Below are 26,978 nucleotides of genomic sequence, written 5' to 3'. Positions count from 1 at the left end.
AGGCTGGAATTTTACCAGCACGCCTGCCTCGATTCCGGGAGCGAGCGAGCCTCGGAAAATAGCAATCTCTGTTGGCCTCGGGTGGGATCGTACGAACCTCGGGCGGGCGTGCTGGTAAAGTTGCGCCCACATAATGCAGTCAGAGCAATTCTTCTCACACTGGAAAGTAAGAGTAATGTTAAGTGTGGCTTGTGTCGGATCACCTAAAAGTGTTCAGTGCAGAGCATCATTGTTGTTGTTTCAAACAGGAAGTATCTTTGCAATTTAGGAGAAACAAACATTTCCCTCTGTTAAGTTGGCCAGGATTATAACACGAGAGTTGATGGCCTTGCCCACGGCTGGAAAGTTGGGGCAGTCTTTGCATCCACCAGCCTTGGAAGTCATGACCAGATCAAGTTACGTGGCTCAAGCAATTACTTGCCTAGATTGTGGTTTCTTTCCACATTAGGCAGGATGTCCCACCTGATCTGTCAGTCAATCAGTGTGTTAGCAGCTCTTCAGTCTCAGAGGAACCACCTGTAGTGATGGCTATTGCTGTGACTGCTGTAGGCCCTGGATGAGGAGTAGCGTTGGTGGCCTGCAGTAAAGCCAAGAGATAGTCAGGCAGGCCCTGACAATGGGGTGGGTTGGGAGGCTACGAGGAAGTACTTAAAGCACTTAAAGCCCTTGCGCTGGGTTGGCCTTCTTGGGGCACAGGAAGAGGGACCCCACCCACCCAAGTTAGGAAGCTACGGTATACCCGGTAGCCTCATCATGTGGAATGAGCTCTTCCTTATCTCTGGTAAAATAGGAACATGGTGGGAAGAGTCCCTTAGTTGGCCATTAGTTAAACACTTAATGGCCTCCATTAGTCCAAAGGCGGACTGTCCTCCACTTACCCTGCCACTGGTAAATTACCGGCAGAAGCAGGTAGTCAACAGTTGTGGCAACACCCCCACTCCCCCCCACCCCATCTAGCCAGCTTCCGGGGTGGGAAGGCTATAGAATGTCAGCCATTATGTGCTTTGGCCCACAATTTACTGACTAGCTCTTCCTGGGAGTGGTCCCTTCTTGTCAGGAGAATTCAGTCAAGGAATCAGCCTTCATATTTGCTTCACATGATAAGTGCAAAGTGCAAAGCAGTATCATGAGACACTGGCAATCATTAGATTGCACATAAATGCTAAAATAGCTCAGTAAACCTCAGCTTTAATGTGTTATATGAACTATTATAACTTAAGTGTCATAAAGTAAGTGGTTCATTGAATGGAACATTTGTGAAACTGGCCTACATTCTACATTATTCTCTATACAAAATAAGTTAGAGGAATGATTTATGTGAGGAGTCTCCCAGTCAACAGCTGCCACTTTGGTGGAAGAGTCACCAAATCCAAAAAAAACTGTGTAACATATGTTTATACCAGTTCTATGTGAGGAGGGTGGCTCGGTGGCACGGTGGATAGCACTGCTGCCTCACAGCACAAGGAACCCGGATTTGATTCCCAGCTTGAGTCACTGTCTGTGCGGAGTCTACACATTCTCCCCATGTCTGCGTGGGTTTCCTCCAGATGCTCCAGTTTCCTCCCACAGTCCAAAAGACGTACTGGTTATGTGCACTGACCATGCTAAATTCTCCCTCAGTGTACCCGAACAGACGCCAGAGAGTGGAGACTATGGTATTTTCACAGTAACTTCATTGCAGTGTTAATGTAAGCTTACTTGTGACACTAATAAATAAATAATTTATGTGGTTCTTCTGCCAAGGTTATGCTGGATGAGCAGAAGTCCTGCGCAAATTTGTTTCCTATATGTCTTGAAAATGGGAGTCAACTCCAATGTAATACAAACACAGTTCTAGAGTTTTATCGCCATTAATATGAAATATTGTTGATCTGATTGTTCCTGAATTGCTAAAGGACATAACTGACCAATGAGGGAGATTGATGAAGCATCCAAAAGTGTAAGTGTAAGATGCTCTGCCACTTACTTGAGTAATCTTTAAAAACAGTGTGGGATGGGGAGAAAAATTTTGAAGGAGATTAAATGGTTGGATAATTAAAGTTTATGGTTGAATGGATCTTTCATGATCCATGGAAGGAGCTGAATGGAAGCAGAAGACTTGAAGAAGTCAACAGAATTTAGTTGTATTTTTGTGAGGTACCAAAAGTTGATCATAACTTTTTTTAAATTAGAGATTAAAGATCAATGTATCAAAGAAAATGACTATGACACTTGCAGGAAATGTTCCCCATATGTAAGCCTTCTAATATACTGGTAAACACTTAAGAAAGTTTCAAGATATGGCACCACTGCAAAGGTTGATGCTCTCTGGTGTACTTGGTGTTTGGGGTGGGGTTCCCAACTCAGGAGAGATATTAAGATCTGGCAGTAATGGAGGGAGGTTCAAGTGACTTAGGATCCCACTGATCTGAGGGTCAGGAGCACCTGAGGGTTGAAAGTGGATGAGGTGCTGCAGTATGTAGTCTTGGTAGAACAGTCTAGGACAGAATTAATAGTCTGGGACTTCAAAAGAGTACCTGTTAGCAGTTTGGAGAGGTCCACATAATGTGATCCTGGCTAATTTTCCATTTTATTTTGCTATGGATCCCTCTATTGTATTTGTGGCTGCTATTCTGAAGTCCATTTTAAAATTGCATATTTATATAACGCTGTATTTGCCAAAAATACACAATAGATTAAGCGAGTACAGTAAGAAAACATAAATGGTGTTGAAAACTATCCTCTCTCTTTCTTGTACATGCCTGCCTCCAATTGGAATGTTTTCATTTTCTAATTATCAATAGAACAGAACTAGTGGGGATCAAAGCTGCTCATCTTGCCTGAGAAACCTTCAAAACAATTTGTTTTCAAAAATAAGTAAGGGTTAAGGAAAGACATGAGCCTAGATTTTAATGTTAACATGAATCTGTTTAAAACAAATGGGATAACCTGCCATTAAAATAACTGACTGAAAACTATAAGTCATAGGGCAGAATTCTCCCAAGCCCCCACTGACGTGCTTCACGGAGAGCAGGGTGGAAGAATATGGCGGGATGCCCAGAAATCGTTTTCACACCAGTGTGAATTTATAGTGGAATCTTCCGCTGGTGCCCTCCATTGTATGCTGGAGGATGGAGTGAACCTCATTTGCATCCCGTTCATCGGATACAGATAAAGGCCCAAAACCCCAGATGAAAGCCCAGAACCCCAAGCCATATTCCCCGCAATGCCGATAGGAAAACACACTGGTGCGCAACATGTTTGTACAACGTGGCATGCAGATGTTGGGATTCATCTGAACAATGCCGGGGTCTAGCTCCGAAGTTCAGGATGGAGGCTGACTGCAATCCTGGAACTCTACAGCAGTGGGTCAGGGTGCATCTGCAGTTGGACCTTCCAGATCAAGTGTCCAGGAAGGGGGTCCAATTTCCAGGCTCAGGATGTTCCAGTAGATCCATTGTCATTTTCAGGAGGTCCATCGCTCGATCTGAGTGCTCCCAGTGGTCTAACTTCATTCTGAGGAAGTCCATCTTCCAGTCTTAGTGTGGTCCCGGAGATCGATCTTCATTTTCAGGAGGTCCACCTTTTTTCTTCAATAGTGGGTCAGTGATGTTGGGTGCCTTTTCAATATGGCACCTGGACTACATGCCATCCAGGCCTGCCCTGCCACTGCATATGGCATGAAACACCCAGGTGCATAATTAATGAGGTCGGGGCAGGAAGATTTGGCATGTCTTCCCGCTGGCCGCCACAGAGGGAAATACTCCAGTTCCCAGCCCCGCCACAGCACTCAGTCTCAAAATTGGAGAATTCCACCCATTGTCGCTTTGGCCTCAATATTTACTACCTCATATGGGTGGAAGAGCATTAAAAATGAAAAATGGGGAAAGTGTAACAGTCCATTACTTAAGCGCCAGCATCATTTTCATGGTGATTGGTTTTGTGCTGTGTGTCCCACTTCATTAACATATGTAAAACAGGTTCCACAGCGAGTTAAATTTAAAGACACTGCAGGGTTTCAGGTAATGAAAGGGAAATGGGAGCTGCTCACTTCATAATGTTAATGTCTTTTACTGCATTCGTTAGGGGCAAGGAGGAGCAGGTGAGTTTTCCACATTTGCTCAAGGAAACTTTCAGCCTCCCTTCTGCTGGGAGTGCCTTCTCTGTATCTCTCTGATGTAATCGCCACCCCCTGATCCTGCAGCCCAACAGCCCTCCCCCCACCACAATGATCACTCTCCCCCAGCCAATCACAGTCAATTCAAACCCAACTCCCCCCCACCCCCCCACCCCCATCCCTGATTGGTGACCATGCCATGCTGCAATTGTAGCCAATCTCTGACCCGGATTCCTGACCATCTGTGACCCAGGTTGGGGTCTATTGCCAAGAGTTTCCAATGGTTGGTTTACCTGCACAACAACTGGTTAGGCAATGGAAGAAAAAATTTATAATGAAGTCCCGCCTTTAAATTGGACAGGAGCTCTGAATTTGCAGCTTTATTGGGATCTTAGGTCGTTTTCAGCCTCCTCCCACATACTCCTTGTATCTCTATCTCTCTTTCCGGCTGACAATAGTCTGTAGTTTATCAAAGATAATTTTCCAATGAACCTTCTGCTTGGGTAGTAGGTAAGTAGAGTACAGAAAAAATGCGCTCTGCTTCCAGTGAACTTAGTTTACTCTTATTTCTGTTTATTGTGGGGAGTGAGATCAGCCTGCTGCAATGTTGGCCAAGGGTCTTAGGTAAGCTAGGAAAGTAGGAAATCAAGAAGGAGTGAGCAGTACATGGTCCAGTTGTTTTAATGTGTAACAACTGCTTCTCCTAGTTTCACGTTCAGGTAAGTAAAAGCTTTAAACTTATCTTTTAGACAGCATTCAACAGTCTCTTTAAGGAGTGTGAGTCTTCCTGAGTTTACATAGGCAATATCCATAAATGTTGGCAACGAAAAAAAATTGACATAAGAAGTGCTACTAAAATGTGACAACAGGAATTCGGATTTTTTAGACAGGTAATGTATGAAGCCATAAGATGTATAATAAGATGCCAATCAATCTTCCAAGTTGTTGCTTTCACTAAATCGAGAAAATGTTCACTCTTACCTCTCTCTGATGTTTTTGTTGATACTTTGCTTGGTTTCTTAATGACATAAGAAATAGGAGCAGAATTAAACTATGTGATCCTTCAAGCCTGCTCAGCTATTAAAAGTGATGATGTGGAGATGCCGGCGTTGGACTGGGGTAAACACAGTAAGAAGTTTAACAACACCAGGTTAAAGTCCAACAGGTTTATTTGGTAGCAAAAGCCACACTGGGGCTTCGAAAGCTTGTGTGGCTTTTGCTACCAAATAAACCTGTTGGACTTTAACCTGGTGTTGTTAAACAGCTATTAAAAGATCATGGGTGGTCTTCAATCTCAGCTCCACTTTTCCATGCTATCCCCATATCCCTTGATTCTTTTGGTGTCCAAAAACCTATTGATATCACTCAGTCTTGATATTGGCTCCAGAATAAGAAATGTCATGATTTTAAAACTTTCATCATAGTTTACAAGTCCATCCATGGTTTCATCCCTTCCTATCTCTGTAATCTCCTGCAGTTCAGTAAATCTGAGATAGGTGAACCTGTTCAATTCTGGCCTCTTGAGCATCCCCAATCTTTCTACATTTGGTGGCCATGCCTTCAGTTGACTATGCCCTAAGCTCTGCGATATGCACCCCATCTATTCTATTTCTCTATCTCACTTTTCTCCTTTAAGGTACATCTTAATACTTCTTTGACTTAAGATCATAATTAACATCATACCTAATAACATCTTATGCGGGTTAGTGACATATTTTGTTTTATAATGGTCCTGTGAAGCATCTGGAATGTTTTAATACATTAAAGGCACAATATAACTAAGTTGTCGTTGAATTTACTCTCCATCTAAACATCCGGATTTCTATGACAGAGAGTTCCAAAGATACATAATCCTCAAAATGAAGACATTTTTCCTCACCTCAATCCAAGTCTATGACCCTTTGTTCTGACTCACCAGCTGGGACAATACCTATGCTATTAAACTCTATGAAAGTTTTATATATTTCAAAGAGGTCACCTCCCATTCTTCTAAATGCCAGAGAATATAGGTCCATTGTAGGGACAGTTAAGTGACAGTTAAACCCCAAACACTACTTCAGTGTTTCCCTCCCAACCTCCTCCTTTAACCAAAAAAAAGTCACCGGGAGGACCACAAGCAAGGGAAAGAGGAGTTGAGATTTGTTTATCCTTTTACCTGTATAAGGGCAGTATGGGAGTTAGGGCAGTGGTATGCTCCTCCTGTCAGATGTGGGAAATTAGGGAGCAGTCTAGTCTCCCTGACAACTTTGTCTGCAGGAAGCGTGTCCAGCTGCAGCCCCACAGACCGCATTGTTCGGTTGGAGCAGCAGATGGGCACACCGTGGAGCATACAGGGGGCAGAGAGTGCGATGGACAGTAGTTACAGGGAGGCTGTCACACCACAGGTTCAGTCAGGTAGATGGGTAACCACCAAGAGAGGCAGGTATGTAGTGCATGTGTCCCCTGTGGCTCTTCCCCTTTCAAACAGGTATACCGTTTTGAATACTGGCGAGGGAGATAACCTGTCAGGGGGAGATACCAGCAGCAGCCAAGCCTGTGGCACCACACCTAATTCTGCTGTAGAGCAGGGTCGGGCAAAGAGCAAGCGAGCAGTAGTAATAGGGAACTCGCTAGTTTGAGGCACAGACAGGTGTTTCTGTGGCCACGATCGAGACTCCAGAATGGTGTGTTGCCTCCCTGGTGCCAGGGTCAAGAATGTCTCTGAGCAGTTGCAGGGCATTCTTAAGGGGGAGGGTGAGCAGCCAGAGTTGATACATATTGGTATCAATGATATAGATAGAAAAAGGGATGAAGTCCTGAAGTGTGAATATAGAGAATTGGGCAGAAGGCTAAAGTGCAACGGTAGTAATTTCTGGATTACTGCCAGTGCCACGTGCTAGTGAGAGTAAGAGTAGGAAGATTAGGCAGATGAATGCATGACTTGAGAGCTGGTGCAGGGGGCAGGGATTTAGATTGTGGATCACTTGGATTTCCTCTGGGGAAGGGTGATCTGTTCAAGAAGGATGGGTTACAAACCAAACTGGAGGGGGACTAATATCCTGGCAGGGAGATTTGCTAGAGCCACTTGGGAGGGTTCAAACTAGTTTGGCAGTGGGGTGGGATCCAAAGCAGTAGGGAGACAGAAGAGAAGGTTGAGGACAGCACAGAAGTTAAAGAGAGCACATTAAATAGGAAAGGCAGTGTCAGTAATCACAGTACTCGACAGGTCAGGCAAAAGCAAGACAGAGAGCAAGGGAAGTCCAGATGAAACTGCATTTATTTCAATGCAACAGGCCTGATGGACAAGGTAGATGTACTCAGGGCATGGATGGGTACATGGGACTGGGATATTATAGCAATTACTGAAACCTGGCTAAGGGAGGGACAGGACTGGCAGCTCAATGTTCCAGGATACAGATGCTATAGGAAATATAGAACAGGAGGTAAGAGAGGAGGGGGAGTTGCACTTTTGATTAGGGAAAACATCACGGCAGTACAGAGAGTGAATATGTCCGAGGGTTCGCCCACTGAGTCTATACGGGTAGAACTGAGAAATAAGAAGGGGGAAATCACTTTGATAGGGTTGTACCATAGGCCCCCAAAGAGTCAGCAGGAATTGAGGAGCAAATATATAAGGAGATTACAGATAGTTCCAAGAAAAATAGGGTGGTAATAGTAGGGGATTTTAACTTTCCCAACATTGACTGGGACAGCCATAGTATTAGAGGGTTGGATGAAGGGAAATTTGTTGAGTGTATTCAGGAGGAATTTCTCATTCAGTATGTGGATGGCCTGACTAGAGAGGGGGCAAAACTTGATCTCCTCTTGGGAAATAAGGAAGGACAGATGACAAAATTGTTAGTGAGGATCACTTTGGGACCAGTGACCATAATTCCATTAGTTTTAAGATGGCTATGGAGAATGATAGGTCGGCCCAAAAGTTAAAATTCTAAATTGGGGCAAGGCCAATTTTGATGGTATCAGACAGGAACTTTCAAAAGTTAATTGGGGGAGTCTGTGGGCAGGCAAAGGGACGGCTGGTAAGTGGAAGCCTTTCAAAAGCGTGTTAACCCAAGGTTCAGGGTAAACACATTCCTCTTAGAGTGAAGGGCAAGGCTTGTAGAAGTAGGGAACCCTGGATGACTCGAGATATTGAGGCCCTGATCAAGAAGAAGAAAGAGGCACATGACATACATAGGCAGCTGGGATCAAGTGGATCCCTTGAAGAGTATAGAAGGTGTAGAAGTCGAGTTAAGAGAGAAATCAGGAGGGCAAAAGGGGGACATGAGATTGCTTTGGCAGATAAGGCAAAGGAGAATCCAAAGAGCTTCTACAAATAAAGGGCAAAAGAGTAGCTAAGAAGAGAGTAGGGCCTCTTATGGATCAACAAAGCCATCTTTCTGCGGATCCATAAGAGATGGGTGAGATCCTAAATGAATATTTCTCATCAGTATTTACTGTTGAGAAAGGCATGGATGTTAGGGAACTTGGGAAAATAAATAGTGATGTCTTGAGGAGTGTACATGTAACAGAGAAGGAGGTGCTGGGAGTCTTAAAGCACATCAAGGTAGATAAATCCCCGGAACCTGATGAAGTGTATCCCAGGACATGTGGGAGGCTAGGGAGGAAATTGCGGGTCCCCTAGCAGAGATATTTGAATCATCAATAGTCACAGTTGAGGTGCCTGAAGATTGGAGGGTGGAAAATGTAGTGCTTTTGTTTAAAGAGGGCCGCAAGGAAAAGCCTGGGAACTACAGGCCAGTGAGCCTCATATCTGTAGTGGGTAAGTTGTTAGAAGGTATTCTGAGAGACAGAATCTACAGGCATTTAGAGACACAAGGACCAATTAGGGTCAGTCAGCATAGCTTTGTGAGTTGATAATCATCTCTCACAAATTTGATTGAGTTTTTTGAAGGGGTAACAAGAAGATTGATGAGGGCAATGCAGTTGATCTTGTCTACATGAATTTTAGCAAGGCCTTTGACAAGGTACCGCATGGTAAGTTGTTGCATAAGGTTAAATCTCACGGGATCCAGGGTGAGGTAGCCAAATGGATACAAAATTGGCTTGATGACAAAAGACAGAGGGTGGTTGTAGAGGGTTGTTTTTCAAACTGGAGGCCTGTGACCAGCGGTGTGCCTCAAGGATCGGTGCTGAGTCCACTCTTATTTGTCATTATATTAATGATTTGGATGAGAATTTAGGAGGCATGGTTAGTAAGTTTACAGATGACACTAAGATTGGTGGCATAGTGGACAACAAAGAAGGTTATCTAGGATTGCAATGGGAGTTATAAGGAGAGGTTGGATAGACTGGGACTTTTTTCTCTGGACAAGTTGGGCCAAAGGCCCGTTCCCATGTTGTAAACCTCTAGGACTCTATGACACTATAGAATCCGAGAGAAAATATGCAGCTATCTTCCCAGCTATCATCACCAAACAATTGTACAATATCCATTCCTCTCTCTCATTGCATCAGCCAACCTCTGACTTCTCAAAAACAATTCCCCTTCCTATGACTCTCTGCACTCCCATCACTACATTGGCCCCTTCACTCCCATTACCCTCCAACCCTCTTCGCTCTCATCACTATTCTCATTCTCTTCCTCACTGAATAACCAAATGAATCCTGTATTATTCCATCCCCTTTGCCCCTCCACTTACATCTTCTCACTACATCCAAGAGTAAGTCTGGGGTGGCACGATGGCATAGTGGTTAGCACTTCTGCCTCACAGCTCCAGGGACCTGGGTTCGATTCCCAGCTTCGGTCACTGACTGTGTGGAGATTGCATGTTCTCCCTGTGTCTGCGTGGGTATCCTCCGGGTGTTCCAATTTTCTCCCACAGTCCAAAGATGTGTGGGTTAGGTGCATTGGCCACGCTAAATTGCCCCTTGGAGTTCTGGGATGTGTAGGTTAGATGGATTAGCGGGGTAAGTATGTGGGGTTACAGGAAGAGGGCCTAGGTAGGATTGTTGTTGGTGCAGACTGATGGGCCGAATGGCCTCCTTCTGCATTGCAGGGTTTCTATGTATTTTTATGTAAATGGTCATAGGGCAGAGGCTGCTTTGTCCTCGACTAGTGTTCATCCTTTTCTCTCTCTCCTAATCTCTCTTCCTCTCTTTTCCCCAAAACAGGTAATCAAATTAGAATGGAGAAAGAAATTACTTCTGTCTGTGTCCTTGTCACTGTGCATCTTATTTCTCATAAGTGTTCGAATTTGGAACCTCTGATTCCTATATTTACGCTGGAGTGAAGCAGAGAAGCTTTTTGGGCTGGCAGAGAGTGGGTGGGGTTGTGGGGGGCGGTGGAGGGATGGAGGGGGTGGAGGAAGCATTTCTGCTTCTCCTGGCCCAGAAGCAGTGCTGCAAAGGCACTTACCTTAAGGATCCATCCTTTTATGCCTCCTTTTGTCTGCTGGTTGACGTTAGATGAAAACAAAAAGCTTGTAGAGGTGGAAGTACGAAGATTTCTTCAGAGATGTACTGACTCACCCATCCCTCGACCCACCTCTGTTAAAACCAAATTCAACAATTTTGAAATCTTCAAAATTTAAATTTCTCATTCGACCCAATTCACCCATTTTTGGTGGTTGAGATGAAGTTCTCTGCATCACAGCTGTCAGCAATCAGGATTGACATTTTCTAACTGCCAGTAACACAGGTGAGTTAATCAGTTACTTTCAAATTCAAGTATTTCTTAAATTAAAGTATAATTTTTTAAAAAGACAGCGTGATTTTCTGTTTCACCCTTCTCTGACCCCAGTTCTTCTTCGGTCAATGAAAATTTTTGAAATGGATGGAGCACAAAGCAAAAGCCGCAGCAGGTATAAAATCAGAACATTGTAATTTTATTTCTTACACTGACACACACATCACTTCATTCTTTCAAAAAAAGCTCACAATGTAATTGGTACCTTAGCAAAATTTCAGAAATTTGTCCTTGTTGCATCTTTTTCAAGATTGGCCATGAAACCAAAAGTGCGAGATTCTTAAATAAAAAATTCAACTGCATAGCTGACTGGATGCTGCTAATGCATGTTAGGAAACTAAGATATTGCACATGGTCAGACTGCATAATTTCTAATTCAGCTCAAAGAGTCACAGCTCAAGGCGAGAACATTCACTAGAACTTTCAACCTCTGCATGGGCATAAAATAGGCAATACTGAATTGTCTGTCTGTTCTCAACATACTTGGGTGAGGTACTTAATGAGGAGCAGCTGTTCTGATATCACTTGTTTAACATCCCTGCTGAAGTTGAATGTTCTGCTTATCAAGTCCAAGACAGGGGGCGGAATTTTACGAGAAAAGTTCTAAGTGCCCAGCTCGCGTGAAATGGGAGAGTCGCAGGTCTGTTTTTTCAGGCGAGTCTTCACTCCCAATCTTTTGCACTTAATGCATTAAAAAATGGACTAGACTGTTTCTAGCTACGAGAGGCAGTAGATGGGGCTTAACTTGCCAGCCATCTTGCTCTAGCAGTTGAGTTATTGCACTTGTGCAGATATTTGTGGCTGCACATGTGCAATTGCAACAGCTGAGGCCTGACAGAGAGAGAGAGGGAGAGAGCTGTATGACCTCTGCTGTTGCAGCCAGTCTTAACCCAGCCCCCTCCCCCAAAAATCACAGGGGCCAGACGATCGCGAATCCCACACCACCTGAAAATATCGCCCCGCCGACCTCCCGCCGCCCAAACCGATCACGCCCCCTCCCATCCTCCCACCAATCACTAATGTAGAGCGGCAGCACTCCTCCCTCCCCCCCACCGGCTTAGTCACACCCCCTTCAGGTCCCCACCCCCATAGGCCCAACCCCTTCAGGTACCCACCTCCTTAGGCCCCGCCACTTCATGCCAAGTCCCTGGCACTGCCCACAGTGCCGGGGGACTGGCTCTGGCCAGGCTAGCACTGCTCAAGGTGCCTCCCCCTTGTCCTCGGCCTCCTCGGGGGACCTCAATGGCCTCCGGTTCCACCGGTGAGGCCAACTCAACTGTTCCTTGTTCATGGGGGTGGGGGGCAGGTGTTTTCCTCAGAGAGGACCTCTCCCAGCAAGGCCATAAAGGCACGTGAGCCTGGACGATTGTGTTCCGAGCTCGCTAATGCCATGTTAATGAGCATTTAAATAAATTATTCAGCCTCTCCCTGGAAATGGGCGCGAGACTGACCGCGCCGGAAATTCAGTGCCGGTAAAATCGCGACAGCCGAGAATTCAGGCGCAATCCTGATTTGTCGGCTCATGTAAAAGCACCTCCAGGTTTTTGCCACAGACTAAGGACTTAAAAAAAAACTGAAGACACTAAAGACAATTATATAGATATCATTTTCCTGCAACTAACATAAAACATATCAGGGCTCCTGATTTGTTGCAATTGAAAATGTCAATTTATTCATTTTTCCAGTGCATTTCAGCAATGTTGCAAGATACAGAGGACGTTGATACTGTTGGGAGGGTGGTCCTTGTGTTTGTCAGCCGTGGTTATTGTATGTGGGAGAACTGGGGTGGCGTAACAACCCTGGAGCAGAGAGGATGTGCCATATGGGAATATTATGGGGTTATAGTGTTTCAGAGCACTGAGAATGGGCTGGCAGCCTGTAGTAGAAATGGGAGTGGAGGTCAGCACATGGTAGCACTGAGGAGAGTTCTGAGTTGTAGATGGAGCCAGAGAGGGATATGTGACTAATGGGAAGGGGGATACTAGGCTCATAGATATTCTGGGGGTGCACTTTTGTTCTGATATCGCTAGAAAGATTACAGCAAGGTTGGGAGCATTGGGGAAGTGTTTTTGGTATATGGGTACCGCGAGGGAGATTATAAGTTGCCATCAACAAAATATAATGATATTGGTAATCATGTGGACAGGAGTTGGAAAGGGCAAGAGGCAGAAATAGAGAATGGGGAAGGGGAAGGGAGAGGTGTGGGTATTGCACCGAGAAAAGATTCACACATGTTCAACTGTAGGTGACCATGTAGATCATCTTAATAACACTTCCCCAAGACTGAGAGCAACAGCGAGAACAGTGCAGCAAATTTATCAACTCTTACTATATTGCACTCACTCTCCATTTCAAATGCAACTGTATTAAAATGTAAAATGGTACATGTACATAATTTGCTAGAATATACTACTAAATCAATTTCAACAATGGGCCCTATTTTACCATTTTGATTCTAAGCACTGGGCGGACTTGAAACCGGGAGTGCTTCAGATCCGACTTTTAGACCCATTCTCAAGCGCCCCATATGCACTCTGCATGCAAAAATATCGGCAAATCTGAATCGCGCTGCAGAAGCGCAGAAAACAGATGATAGAATGCTGCTCCCCTGCCACATCACTCTGGGGCCGGATAATGCCTCCCCCTGGCCCCCAGAGACATTGCCCCACCCCCCAAACATTACTGACCCCCTTGTCCCCCCACACCCCCCAACACCCACACCGATCATGGGCCTCTCCCCCTTCTCCCCCACTGATCTCAGGCAGAGTGGCAGCTGATCCCCCTTCCCCACCACTGATCACAAGCAGAGTGGCAGCGGACTCACCTTCCCCAACCCCCACCTACCGATCTCAAGCAGAGAGCCGCTGGATCACCTACCCTCCTCCCCCCACCGATCTCAAGCAGAGAGCCGTTGGACGCTCGGCATTTATCTCCTCACTAACCCTCAATGGAGCACCCTAATTGGACTTACATGGAGCATGTCTGTTCCGCGTCAATTCTGGTTGGGCAAACACGGTGGTAAAGAGGGAAATGCCGGTAAAGTTGGGCGTGCAGCCCATTAAGTTAATTTAAATGCATGCAAATGCCTTTAAATGACTGTCGCGCCCGTTTCAGGCAAGGTCCCGATCGCGGCCATTTTTGGGCCTTGGTAAAGGGGAACTGGCGCAGAGGCAGGCGTGGATCGTGCTACTTGCCTCACGCCTGACTTTACCAAAATCGGGCGCAACATGATGGTAAAATCGGGCCCAATATCTCAGTTGTTATGTTCTGGGACTTTCTTTAATTTAAGATAAAATGAAGGGAGTCATGCAGCCTGTTCTGAAGTTTGACTGAAAAAAAGCTTGGTTGAGAGAGAGGGATGTTAAAGATTAAAGAAAATCCCAGATTGTTTTGCCGGGAAGAACTTGTAAGGTGTTGAGACATGGGGCAGGATTTTCTGGCTGCGCTCGCCCCAAAGCCGGAAATTCCCATCCGAGGTCAACGGACCTTTGCACGGTCCACCCCCGCCTGCTTTGATTCCTGTGGCAGGCGAGACAGGAAAATCCACCTGTGGAGACAAATGCAGCAGCAACTATGTTTACAATGCTTGGGCTGGTACACTGAAAATCTCCGACCGTTTTCGCTGCTGGGATTCTCCAGTTCCAGTGCAATGAATGGAGTTTTGGCTGAGCATCAAATTCTCCATTCTCGCAGGCAGCAGGGTGGGAATGGAGGAGATTGGAGAACCCCGCCCTCAGACTCCAAAGTCCCAAGAAAATGTTGAGAATGTCATGTTATAAAAATTATGCTTTAAACTGTCCATTCCATTCCAAGGTAGAATAAAATTGAGGTCTAAGAATAGTTCTTCAGCACTTCTACCTGGATACTCCCTCACTTCCTCACACATATACACTTGTATACACACACACACACACAAATTTTCTGGCTGTTTACGCCGGTGGAATCTTTTGGTCCTGTAAAGGCACACCCCTGCCGTGGGTTTCCCGGCAGTGAGAGATGCATTCAATGGGAAACCCCATTGATCAGAAGGTCCCACAGCTGGCCAATGGCAGGCCACCCCCATCACTGTGAAATACGTGGGGATTGCGCAGGAAATTCCACCTCTGTCTCTCTCTCAGTCTCTCTCTCACACACTCTCACACACTCACTTTCTCTCACACGCACACTCACTTTTTGACATACACATTCACTCTCTGGAAGGAATTTTCCACCAGTGGGATTTTCTGCTCCCACTGAAGTCAATGGAGTTGTGAATGGCTCACTGCTTTTTCCAGTCCCACCTCTCCATGATGGGGGCCATAAGATTTAGCCCTCTCTCTCATACATTCACTCTCTCTCACACACAACTCTCCCACACACACACACTCACACTCGCTCTCTTACACACACACACTCACTCTCTCACAGACATACACATTCATGCTCGCTCTCTCTCTCTCTCTCATACATACTCTCACTCATTCACACTCGCTCTCTTGGTGAGATTGTCAGCAGTAAATATGGGAGACGGATGGCCTGTGATTACAGGAATAGCACCTTGCAAATTCTTCAACTTCATTTACCTGCCTGACCAGCGTTTTGAACAATGGCTCTGGGGGCCATATGGAATAGCTTCAGGTGCCACAATCAAACCCACAGCCTGTGTTTGACTACTCTGTTGTAAACTATACCTATGAAATTGATTTTCCAGTTGTTATGTTAAAAGTAAAAAGGAAAAGTTCCGTTCCGTAGTTTAAGGTAGAAATTGCTTAAAAATACAGTTTAGTCAATGTGATTTTGTCAGTTTATTGTAGTGATAGTCTTAAAACATGAAATCTTGTCAGGTAATCCTGTCCACTATCAACTGGAAGATTGAATTTATTTTCTTTAAGTTATTGGTTTCTATGGAATCATCACATCTAAAATTTAATAGGTTGGCTTGTAAATTTGTTTTTATAAAAACACAAATGACTGATATTACCACAGTAATTTACATATAAAAATGCTTTTCCTTAACACCTGTGTATGATTAACAAAATATCATCATTTGACAACAAATAATCAACAGAACAACCATTTCTTCTTCCTTCCAACATTATTTCAATTAACTTATCTGACTTATTTCTCTTTGTGTTTGGGTGTCATCTTCCATTTCCATTTGCTTCACGCTGCTCTCTCAACATTGCTGACTGTGTCAACTATGAACTTTGACTACCAATTCCACTTAATGATTGGGACTGTGCCATTTATTGATTAGTCATAATCAAAGGCCCTGACTCACTGTGCTCTACCAGTGGACTTAGTGATACTATCAAAATTTCAGTTTCTTTCTGAACTTCACTTTGGATTGCAGGAGGAAATTGTACTGTATGAGGGTAATCATACTCTCTTTTCATCAGATTTCCTCTTTCAAGCAAATGATCTTCATGACACTGCTGGAGTTTCTCTCCAATCTTCACTAGATATGTGAATGTATCTAGTCTCTTTCCAACTTCAATCACATACTTCTCCTTGTGACCTTAGTGTTTTTTTCATCATGATCTTCCGACAGCATGCAACTCCCTGTTTCATGGCTGGTGTTTCATGAATCACTGTCTTGGTTTCTTACTTTGTCATTGACATCAGGCTTAATCATAGCATCAAACTAAACCTTGTCCTCGGAGTGTGTTTAAACTCCAAATTGTATGGCGAGCAATCTACTGTAGTCTGTGGGGTTATTCTGAAGGAGAATAGAAAATTGTCTAGCCCGTGTCAAAAAGTATGGGAATTACTGCCTAGCTTGTCACCTGGCAAACACTTCTGCAAATACCTCTTCACTTTTTCTTCAGCACCATTCAATGCTGGGTGTTATGGTGGTTTGTGTAATATACATTTGACTCAACTCTTACTCAAGAATATTTCAAACTCTTCTGATGTAAACTGTAGGCCATTATCTGACACCAACACCTCTGACAATCCATAACATGCAAACAAACCTTTCAAAACCACAACAATTTTGGAACTTGTGGTATTGTGCATAAACTCAACATTTATTCATTGCAATTGCTATTGACCAAAGTAGGATACTCTGTTTCTTCCACTTCAAAGAAATCAATATGTAAGTTGTTCCCATGGTTTTGTGTTTGATGATGGAATTAAAGAAACTCTGGGTGGATAATTCTTCTGAGACATTCTTCACAACTTTTTTTAAAGTAAAAGTAAAGTTTATTTATTAGTCACAAGTAAGGCTTACATTAACACCGCAATGAAGTTACTGTGAAATTCCCCTAGTCATCACACTCCAGTGCCTGTTTGGGTCAATGCACCTAACCAATTTTCACCAAGTCTTCAATAACTCTATCTGCCTTCAGATACCAAAAAATAGCTTCTTGCTCCTGATTTCATACAGACTATCCGTGTGTGCTCCAGGCGAAATTCCTTGACAATCTCTCTCCAATCCTTAGCACAATATTGATCAAACACCAAAGATGATTACCTTGATCTACACTGAGTTGACTTCTAGGTGTGAAATGCTGCTGTGTTTTCTCATCATCACACTCTTTAGCCAGCCATTCAAAACATAATTGAACACTTCACTAGTACCACATCCTTGTGAATTTCTTCACTAATTTCTCTGACAGACACTGGCATATCATTTGTGTATGTAAAATAATTCAGAAGTAACTCAGTGGCAAAGAAATGAATCAGTCTTCATGGGAAATTGTGAAAGAGTATCTGCATTTGCATGATCTGCTGACTTACAATATATAATATTGCACTGATGGGCCATCAAACTCAATGCCCATCTCTGAAACCATGCTGCCGCGAGGGATGTTACTCCCTTCTTTGAACCAGATATGATTTCAAGGGCTTGATGGTCGGATAATAAATTAAACTTCCTACCGTTTAGGTATTGTGGAACTTGATAACACCACATGTGATGGCTAACACCTTTCTCAACTTGTCAGCAATTTTGCTCTGACTTTGTTAAAGTATTGAAGCACGTGCCACAGATTTCTCCACACCATCTTCCGTTACATACCACATCTAACACTTGTGATGAGGTTCATGGGTTAAAATCAATTGGTGTTTGGGATCATTAAGTGTCAAAAGAGTATTTTCTTTACTTCTTTAAATGCTTTCTGGCACTCCACAAACCATTCCAAAACGATTCCATCTTTTGAACAGTTAATACAGTAATTAGCAAATGTGTCAGCTAAGGTAGGAGAAACTTAGAATAAAACTCAATAATTCCAATGAATGTTCCAAGTACTTCATTATTTTCTGATCCACTCGACATTCTTCTGTGTTGGCTGGATACCTTCACCATCTATTTACTAAACCAGGTATATGACAGCCATGAGCACAAAGGAACACTTGTCCTTTTTAGTTTTGATGCCATACTCTTGAAGTTGATCTAGGACTTTGTTCAACTGCACCATATACTCTGTTTTACTGCTAATTAGAATATCAGCACACTCCTTTCATCCCACTTAGTAGCTGATCCATGATGCCCCGGAAGATTGTGGGTAAAGTAGACACCTCAAATGGTAACCTTTTATACTAGTATAGCCCTCTGGGTGCATGAAGAATAAGAAATTCCTTGCTCTTGTCAGTTAATTCTAATTGCAACTATACTTTGGAGAGATGTACCTGCTGAACATCTTTCCACTGGCTAAACTGGAAAATAAATCTTCACTAGTAGGCAGTAGGTAAGTACCACTCTCAAACACCTTGGGGGCAATTTTCCCAAAAATATTCGAAGTGTCAAATTTATGGGAAAACTGGAGTAATTCACGCTGTTTTTTCAATGGGTGTTTAGAGACGAATCTCCCACTCTTTGTGCAGTACAGAGGCCACAAGCGTCAATATCTTTAGATTTCAGGGGACAGGGCCTATTCACTTCACGCTGGAGATGCTGAAATCAATGGGTCTTTGCCCATGCGCAGTGGCCCCGAAGTGTCAGTCTCTCGTTTGCTGGCCAGCTCGATCGTCGGCCAGCCCGAGACCCCTGCATTGCTGCCCCCAGCACCCCCATGGCCCAATCGCGGCCCCCCCGTCCATTCATGGGTCAGCTCTGAACCTCCGTCCCGGCAAACTCCCCCAGCCACCCCGATCACTGGCCTCCCTCCATCCCTGACTGGATCCCAATGCAGAGTGGTAGTGGGACTATTAAAATACTATTTAAATGCTAGCCCTGCCTCCCAGCCAATTTCCGGCGCCGTGCAGATGCTGCCGCAAATCCGGGTCTGGGAGACGCATGCATGGTGCGAACGCTCACGGGAATCCCGTGAATCAGCTGATGCATGATTCTCCCTGCCTGCTGCGCTAAAAGATTAGGATGGATGAATCGTCCCCCTTATTTATCATTTGCTTATAACCTCCACAAATTGAAATGAACCCATCTGCTTTTTGAACTACCACAACGGTAATTCACTGTTCTTCACCTTGTTAATTATCCCTGTCCTTTTTAATCAATTACTAATCAATTACTTACTGCTTCTAATTAAGAGTAAGGCACTGGCATAGTCTTGCAAAATGTTGTCTTTACATTGTCCTTTATCTTGTCTTCAGTCTTGTGATGCCTATCATTTGGTCCTCCATATTCAAATCCCATTTAGTGCTCACTAAGCACTTTCTCAATGTCGGACATAGTCTTATTGATCTCTATTGTAAGTACCTCAACCCAGTTTAACTGTACCTCCTGAATTAGCTTCAGATCTACCATGACCTTGAACTAGTGTGTGTGACTGAGACCTGAACCTTTGTTGTTTCCTCTAGCCCTGCATGTTACCTGGATATGACTGACTTTCCACAGGCATAACACTTGGACTGGAAATGGGACATTTTCATAGAAAAATAGAAAATTGGAGCAGGAGTAGGCCATTCAGCCCTTCAAGTCTGCTCCACCATTCATTACAATCATAGCTGATCATCCAACTCAGTAACCTGCCCACTTCCTCCCAAATCTTTTGATCCTTTTAGCCCTAATAATTATATCTAACTTCTTCCTGACAACCCAATATTTTGGCCTTAATTGCTTTCTGTGGTAGAGATTTCCACAGGCTCACTATTCCCTGGCTGAAGAAATTTGTCCTCGTCTCAATCCTAAATGGTCTACCCCATTTTATTAGTCTGTGACCAATGGTTCTGGACTCCCCTATCGGGAACATCCTTGCCGTATCTACCCTGTCTAGTTCTGTTAGAATTTTATAGGTTATTAGATTCCCCCTCTCATTCTTCTAAACTCCAGTAAATATAATCCTAACGGACTCAATCTCTCCTCGTATTTCAGTCCCACCATCCCAGAAATCAGTTTGGCAAATCTTCACTGCACTCTCTCCATAGCAAGAACATCCTTCCTCAGATAAGGAGCCCAAAACTGCACGCAATATTCCAAGTGAGGCCTCACCAAGGCCCTGTATAACCGTAGCAATACATCACTGCTCCTGTACTCAAATTATCTCGCTATGAAGGCTTCATTTGTCTTCTTCACCGGCTGCTGCACCTACATACCTACTTTCAGCATATGGTGAACAAAGACACCCAGATCTCATTGCTCTCTCAATCTATAGCCATTCAGATAATAATCTTCCTTCCTATTTTGGCTACCAAAATGGATGAATTCACATTTATCCACATTATACTACATCTACCATGCATTTGTCCACTCACTCACATTGTCCAAATCACACTGAAGCATCCCTGAATCTTCCTCATAATTCACTCTCCCACCCAGCTTTGTGTCATATGCAAATTTGGAGATATTACATTGAAAATTTGGAGATATTACATTTAGGTGATCGTTGGATAGATTCTATGACAATGGTAATATCTACATTTTTGACTGAGGCTGTGAACTTGGCTGTCATGGCCTGGATTCTACCGAAATCCAGTGGACCTCCTGTGTTGGCTCAGGAACAAAGCTCTCTTGCAATTTTGCAACTTTAGTTCTTTCTGGCATTTCCATGGCTTCATCTCAGCCGCCTTCCATGTCAGCTTATGGCCTTTACTCAAAAGCTTAGCCCGGATTTTATTGTTCTTTAGGTCTCCTACAAAAGTGGCTCTAAGGTTGATTTTTAAGTTGATGCCATACTCACAGTACTGACAGAGTTTCTTCAACTCAAGAATGTAATTTGCTACAGTCTCAATGGGCAACTGTTTCTTTTGATGAAATGCAACTCTAATGCTTAGTGCCCTAGTAGGAGCCCAGAATCTGATTGATTTCAGCACATTCCATAATACTGGAGTCTTTCGACAACACTGATTAGGTACTACATTGAAAGCATCTGGTCTCAGCATGTTGAGAAAAACATTTACTTTATCCTCATCACCCATTTCATGTACTTTCAGTCAAATGTGAAACCTTTGTTTGTAATGACACCAGTCCTCTTTGTTAGGGTTGATGATGCGCGATTGATTCACACGGGAGGTTAGGACGTACCCAGGAATAAAGGCTTTTATTCACAACAAGATTGGAGCACACTACTTAGCAATATTATCCCAGACTAAGGGCTACTAGGAAGTAGCAGTGACCTTTATACTCCTGTAAGAAGGTGGAGCCGAACGGAGTGTACCACATAAACAATAATAACAGGTGGAACACCCAAACCCTAACCCCAACAGTAACAAGAGTAACATATGTACAAGTACCTATAGTGGTAACCATCTATGGTTCACCACAGTTGAAATCACCCATTGTCCCCAAACATGCCATTTAATTGGATACTATAGTGACTCACTAGACTGTACATGAACACAACAAGTGCACCTGGAGCAATCTTTTAAACACTCAAACTTCTTGTTGATCAACCTTAGGAGTTCCAAAAAATGCGTCAAAATGAGCTTTGGTCCTATGTTTCTCAACTGAAATGTAAATAAAATTCCATCTTAGCCTCATTGCCATCTATCTGTTGTGTACTGCATTAAGTAAAGTAAAGATATATATGCTCAGTTAAACACAGCCATAATCATTTTATTTACATGGCCCAACAGAGAGGACAGTATAGAAAAGTGTCCAGCTCTTACTCTATACTATAAGAAGTGCTCAGAGATGTCCAATCACCAGTTGGGAAAGCTGTTGAGCTGCAGGATAGTGTTCCTGGTTGAGGGTGGGTGCAAATTTTGTGAAGAGATTTTCCAATCAGCAACTTGGGGAAAAGTATTATTGAAAATGTAGCTGAACGTTCTTTTAGCATCATTCAGGTTTCTACAGGACATGTTGGAGAAAATTACTTAAGTAATCACCTCCATGGCAGAGTCGCTATCCCTGTCATGAATATTGTTGCTTTTGCAATGGTCAGAACATCAGCCAGCGTCCAGGAGAATATTCATGCTCAGAGTTTGGTCACAGCATCAGCAATTTATTTGGAAGTTAAGGAAAATAATCCAAGGCTCTCGAGCATACTTCTCCAGAGTGAACTCTCTATGATGGTGCAGTGGTCCAAGGAGTGGCAATTTACCTTTAATATGGTAAAGCGTTCAATTCTCCATTTCGACCACAATAATCCGAATTCACAGTACCATATCGATGGCTGGCCTTCAGCACATTCAGCTATTAAAAAGGATTTGGGTGTGACTGTTGTAAGTAATCTGAAGTTTATGAATCATGCGGCTCAGGCAGTAGAGCAGGCAGTAAATGTTTTTATGACAGCTGAATGCTTCCTTCTTGAGTTGGAATGCCAGCGTTTATCTTAAACTCTATAAACAGCTGCTGCCCCCACATCTGGAGTGTGCATCCACAGTTTGGAATCCACATTTTCAGAGAGATATGCAGCTTATAGAGAGAGTGCAAAAACGTGTTACCAGGAAAATGGAAGGCACAAGGCACCTTATGAGAAGCATTTAAGGGTTCTTGGATTACAATCTTTAGAGAAGACTGGTTTTTGATTTAATTGAAGTTTATAAATTGATACATGGCCGTACTACCTCTAAGCCAGTGGTTTCCAAACTTTATTCACTGGGCCGCACTTTCGGAATAAAAATTTGCTCGCGCCACACCGAATTATTTATTGATAAGAAATACATTCAAAAAAAAAAAACAACTCCTAGCAGTGCTTGATTCATAACATAGAACACAACTACTTTATAATATGATCATGGGACATCCAGAAAGTATAAAACAATCATTTTGGAAAAATATCTAATCCATGTTTAAATGTTTCTTTGATTGTCCTTGAATCTTCCCGCCACACTTGCCATCCTCTCTTGCCGCACTAGTGTGGCGCTCCGCACCCTTTGGGAACCACTGCTCTAAGCCCTAAAAGGTATTTACTTGCAATTACAGTCTTTTGCAAGGTCATCAGTATAAACTACTGAAATTAGTTCATGTCTTGATATTCACAATTTTTTCCACATAGTTGGAATGATTTGCCTGATTCTGTTGTCAATGTTCAAAACATAGTGTTTTTAGAAGACTTGTTCGAAACAGTGTGCGATTTCTATGTATGTATCGTCCGATGCTGTTGCTGTTCTGGCTTTTAATAATGTATAGCAATAAAGATAGATAAATAAACAGGAGATGTCAGATTGCAATAAGAGGAATTAATCCAAATAAATGCTATTTTAAAAAGTATTTCATTATCAGGACTATCATATCAGCAGGTCATGCCTGGTTTAGCTAGCACTAACTGGCGGAATATGGATCTTAGTCTGTGACACTGATACAGCCAAAGCAGATGCAGGATTAAAAATACTGCATTCAACAAATGATCTTTCCCTCCACAATCGTACTGAAATATTGGACTAAATCTTGTTTAAAAAATGACAGTGTGTTGTTTCCGGCAAGAAAACTGGTGTATTCCTCTCCAGAGAAATAGGTTGGTTTTATCTCCAGATCTTCTGACACTCTGCCAAAATATCAAGGGGGCGTGTTTCACACCATCATATAGGGGTGTGGGGCCTTAATATGCTGGCAAAACTAGCTGCACAGAGATCGGGCGCCAACTTTAAAGGGTGTCCTGATTATAACCAGTATAACTCACACCCCCAGCCCACCACAGAGGTCTCAAGAGCTTCCCCCACCCCTACCCACCGATCATTAGTCCCTTCCATCCCTACAATCTGAGCCAGCACCCACCTCCTTACCCCGTCACCCAAAGGCCATTGCTGGCATCTCCGGCTCCTCCACCCATCCGCACATGTAAATGAACTACTCCCTACCCCATGAGGCTCCCACTGGGCCCCGCCCCTTGGCACAGGCTGGCACTGCCAGGTTGCCACGTGCCTGGTGCCAACCTGGCAGTGGCAACCTGTCAGTGGGCAGTGCCAGGGCACTGCCTGACCATATTCCTCATCCCCGGGGGCTATACCTACTTTTACATCTCCGGGGAGACCCGCATGACAGGTTCACATCTGTTGTAAACTTGTTGTAAATCATACCGGTGTATCAATATATGGTGGGGATAGTCAATAACATTTAAATATATTCAAATACATGCAAAGCAGGTTCACGCCCATCATCAGCGAGAAGCAGGAAAGATCCGAGATTGCGATCTCACGAGCGAGAACTGCGACTTCCGGATCTTGAGGCCCCAACGGCATTTGCAGGGATGGCAGACGCGGGCTCAAGATCACCACCCTAGATTTTAAAGCACCTAAGTTGCATGTTGCACTTTCAGTCAGTTTTGGATAATGTCCAGCATTCAATATTCGGGTTAGATTTAGCTGCAGATGAAAGGTGGCAGCAAGGAGAAGGCAAGCATCTTTCTTTTTAATGGAGTGGTTTATTTGAAAGTGCATCTTAATTTACATTGAAATATGTATTTTGCCACCAGTTCCAGCACTGTGCTGTGGGCTGCATGGCTGGTGATGCATGCTGCCATGTAAAAGGCTGAACTAAGGAACACATAGTCACAGCCAGGGCACCTATCACATCACATGTTAGAGGATGTGAAAAAGAAAGCAGCAGGGAGAAGCACGGCAGTGAGTGGGCTCTTTGGAAGGAGGTGGTGTTAGCTTTCTGGCTGTTTCCATAGCATCAGCGGGATGATGGCAAAGGAATCGCAAGCATCCATCTGATTTATGTTTGGTGGGTGGGTAAAGCTTGCACTAGCAGGGAATGCGAGGGTGGTGATAGATATCTGAAACAGTACATAAGATTATGTGTTGGGTTGTTTGGCAATCGGATGATCTCAGGGGCCACATAGTACATACTATTGATGAGGTCATGAACAAATGTTCCTAGATTCAACATTACTGTATATATGTGAGTAAGAGTCAATTTTGAATGTCAAAACATACATTTTCAAATGAAGACATTGCAACACCTGCTACAGAACAGAGATTAATCCACATTAAGAAATAAAAAACACTTCTATTTTCCACAGGGAAGGTGAATCACAGAATTCTACAGTGTCCTCATCTCCCCAGATAGTATTCAAATATAATAAAAGTCAAATTCAGTTACTTGGTTTTTTAAAAAATTGATGTAACAACAAATAGAAGAAGATGGATTCTTTACAAGATGCAGAATCTTTATGTTACGCAGGATTGTGTAAAGTAGGATGGCATCATTTAGATGTGTTCACTGCCCCAAACTATAAATTAAGCACAGTATTGAATAAAAGCTTCAGCTATCCACAGTGCATAATTAATCAGGTCTCCATGTCTGGTTTTTATTTAGCACATTTCCCTCTCCTCAAATACCCACATTTAATCCTCCATAACATAAAAATCTTTCTAGTGTCTTGAGGCTATAGGTTTCCATGAACTCACAATGTGTGCATCCAAACAATTGCAGTAACCACATTTTTAACATGCAGCTGCTGTACACACACAGGCAGTTTGAATAATAAACATCATTCAGACAGAAAAAGATCAAACACTCAGTAATCTCTGATCATTCCAATCCAACCACAGCTTGCAAACACAGACACGTGTACAACACCTCCGTGCACAGGCGACCTGCTGTCAACATTGTAGCCTTCTACTAGCTAGAGAATAAGGCACACAAACACAGAGCAACAGGGAAAGATACAGAGAGACCAAGGCTGGTCATAGAGGGAAAGATAATGGAGGAATAAGCAGAGAGCCAGAGTATGGAACAGTGAGAGCTCAGGATAGAAAGATACAGTGAGCCTTGCAAATTTGATTGTGTTGAAAAATGGGTGCATAGTGCGGTGAGGGACGGGGTACTGTTTATATAGTGATAGGGGTCACTAAACATTGGTCCTGCTGAACCAGTATCATGATAAGAAGTTTAACAACACCAGGTTAAAGTCCAACAGGTTTATTTGGTAGCAAAAGCCACACAAGCTTTCGGAGCTCTTAGCCCCTTCTTCAGGTGAGTGGGAATTCTGTTCACAAACAGAGCTTATAAAGACACAGACTCAATTTACATGAATAATGGTTGGAATGCGAATACTTACAACTAATCAAGTCTTTAAGAAACGAAACAATGTGAGTGGAGAGAGCATCAAGACAGGCTAAAAAGATGTGTATTGTCTCCAGACAAGACAGCCAGTGAAACTCTGCAGGTCCACGCAACTGTGGGAGTTACAAATAGTGTGACATGAACCCAATATCCCGGTTGAGGGCGTCCTCGTGTGTGTGGAACTTGGCTATCAGTTCCGCACACACGAGGACGGCCTCAACCGGGATATTGGGTTCATGTCACACTATTTGTAACTCCCACAGTTGCCTGGACCTGCAGAGTTTCACTGGCTGTCTTGTCTGGAGACAATACACATCTTTTTAGCCTGTCTTGATGCTCTCTCCACTCACATTGTTTCGTTTCTTAAAGACTTGATTAGTTGTAAGTATTCGCATTCCAACCATTATTCATGTAAATTGAGTCTGTGTCTTTATAAGCTCTGTTTGTGAACAGAATTCCCACTCACCTGAAGAAGGGGCTAAGAGCTCCGAAAGCTTGTGTGGCTTTTGCTACCAAATAAACCTGTTGGACTTTAACCTGGTGTTGTTAAACTTCTTACTGTGTTTACCCCAGTCCAACGCCGGCATCTCCACATCATGACCAGTATCATGAGTCAGGCATGTAGCCAGCACTACCTGCATTGCTTATTTGCTGTGCGCCTGTTCGGAAGAGTGGAAAATTGGGCTTTGCTGATGTCACTTAAAGGCAGCCCAGCACCTATTTAAAATGGATGTCTCTGGCCTATGAAGCTCTAGCATGGCTTTGAAAAGTTGCAGTGAGGGCATAAAGATTCTGGGTTACAGATTCTGGGTCCAGGTAGTCAACAGGGGCAGGGAGCTCCTATAATAAAAGCAGAAAATGCT

This window comes from Mustelus asterias, chromosome 4 (genome assembly GCF_964213995.1).
Source record: "Mustelus asterias chromosome 4, sMusAst1.hap1.1, whole genome shotgun sequence".
Lineage (NCBI taxonomy): Eukaryota > Metazoa > Chordata > Chondrichthyes > Carcharhiniformes > Triakidae > Mustelus > Mustelus asterias.
Note: the sequence above shows the minus strand (reverse complement) of the source record.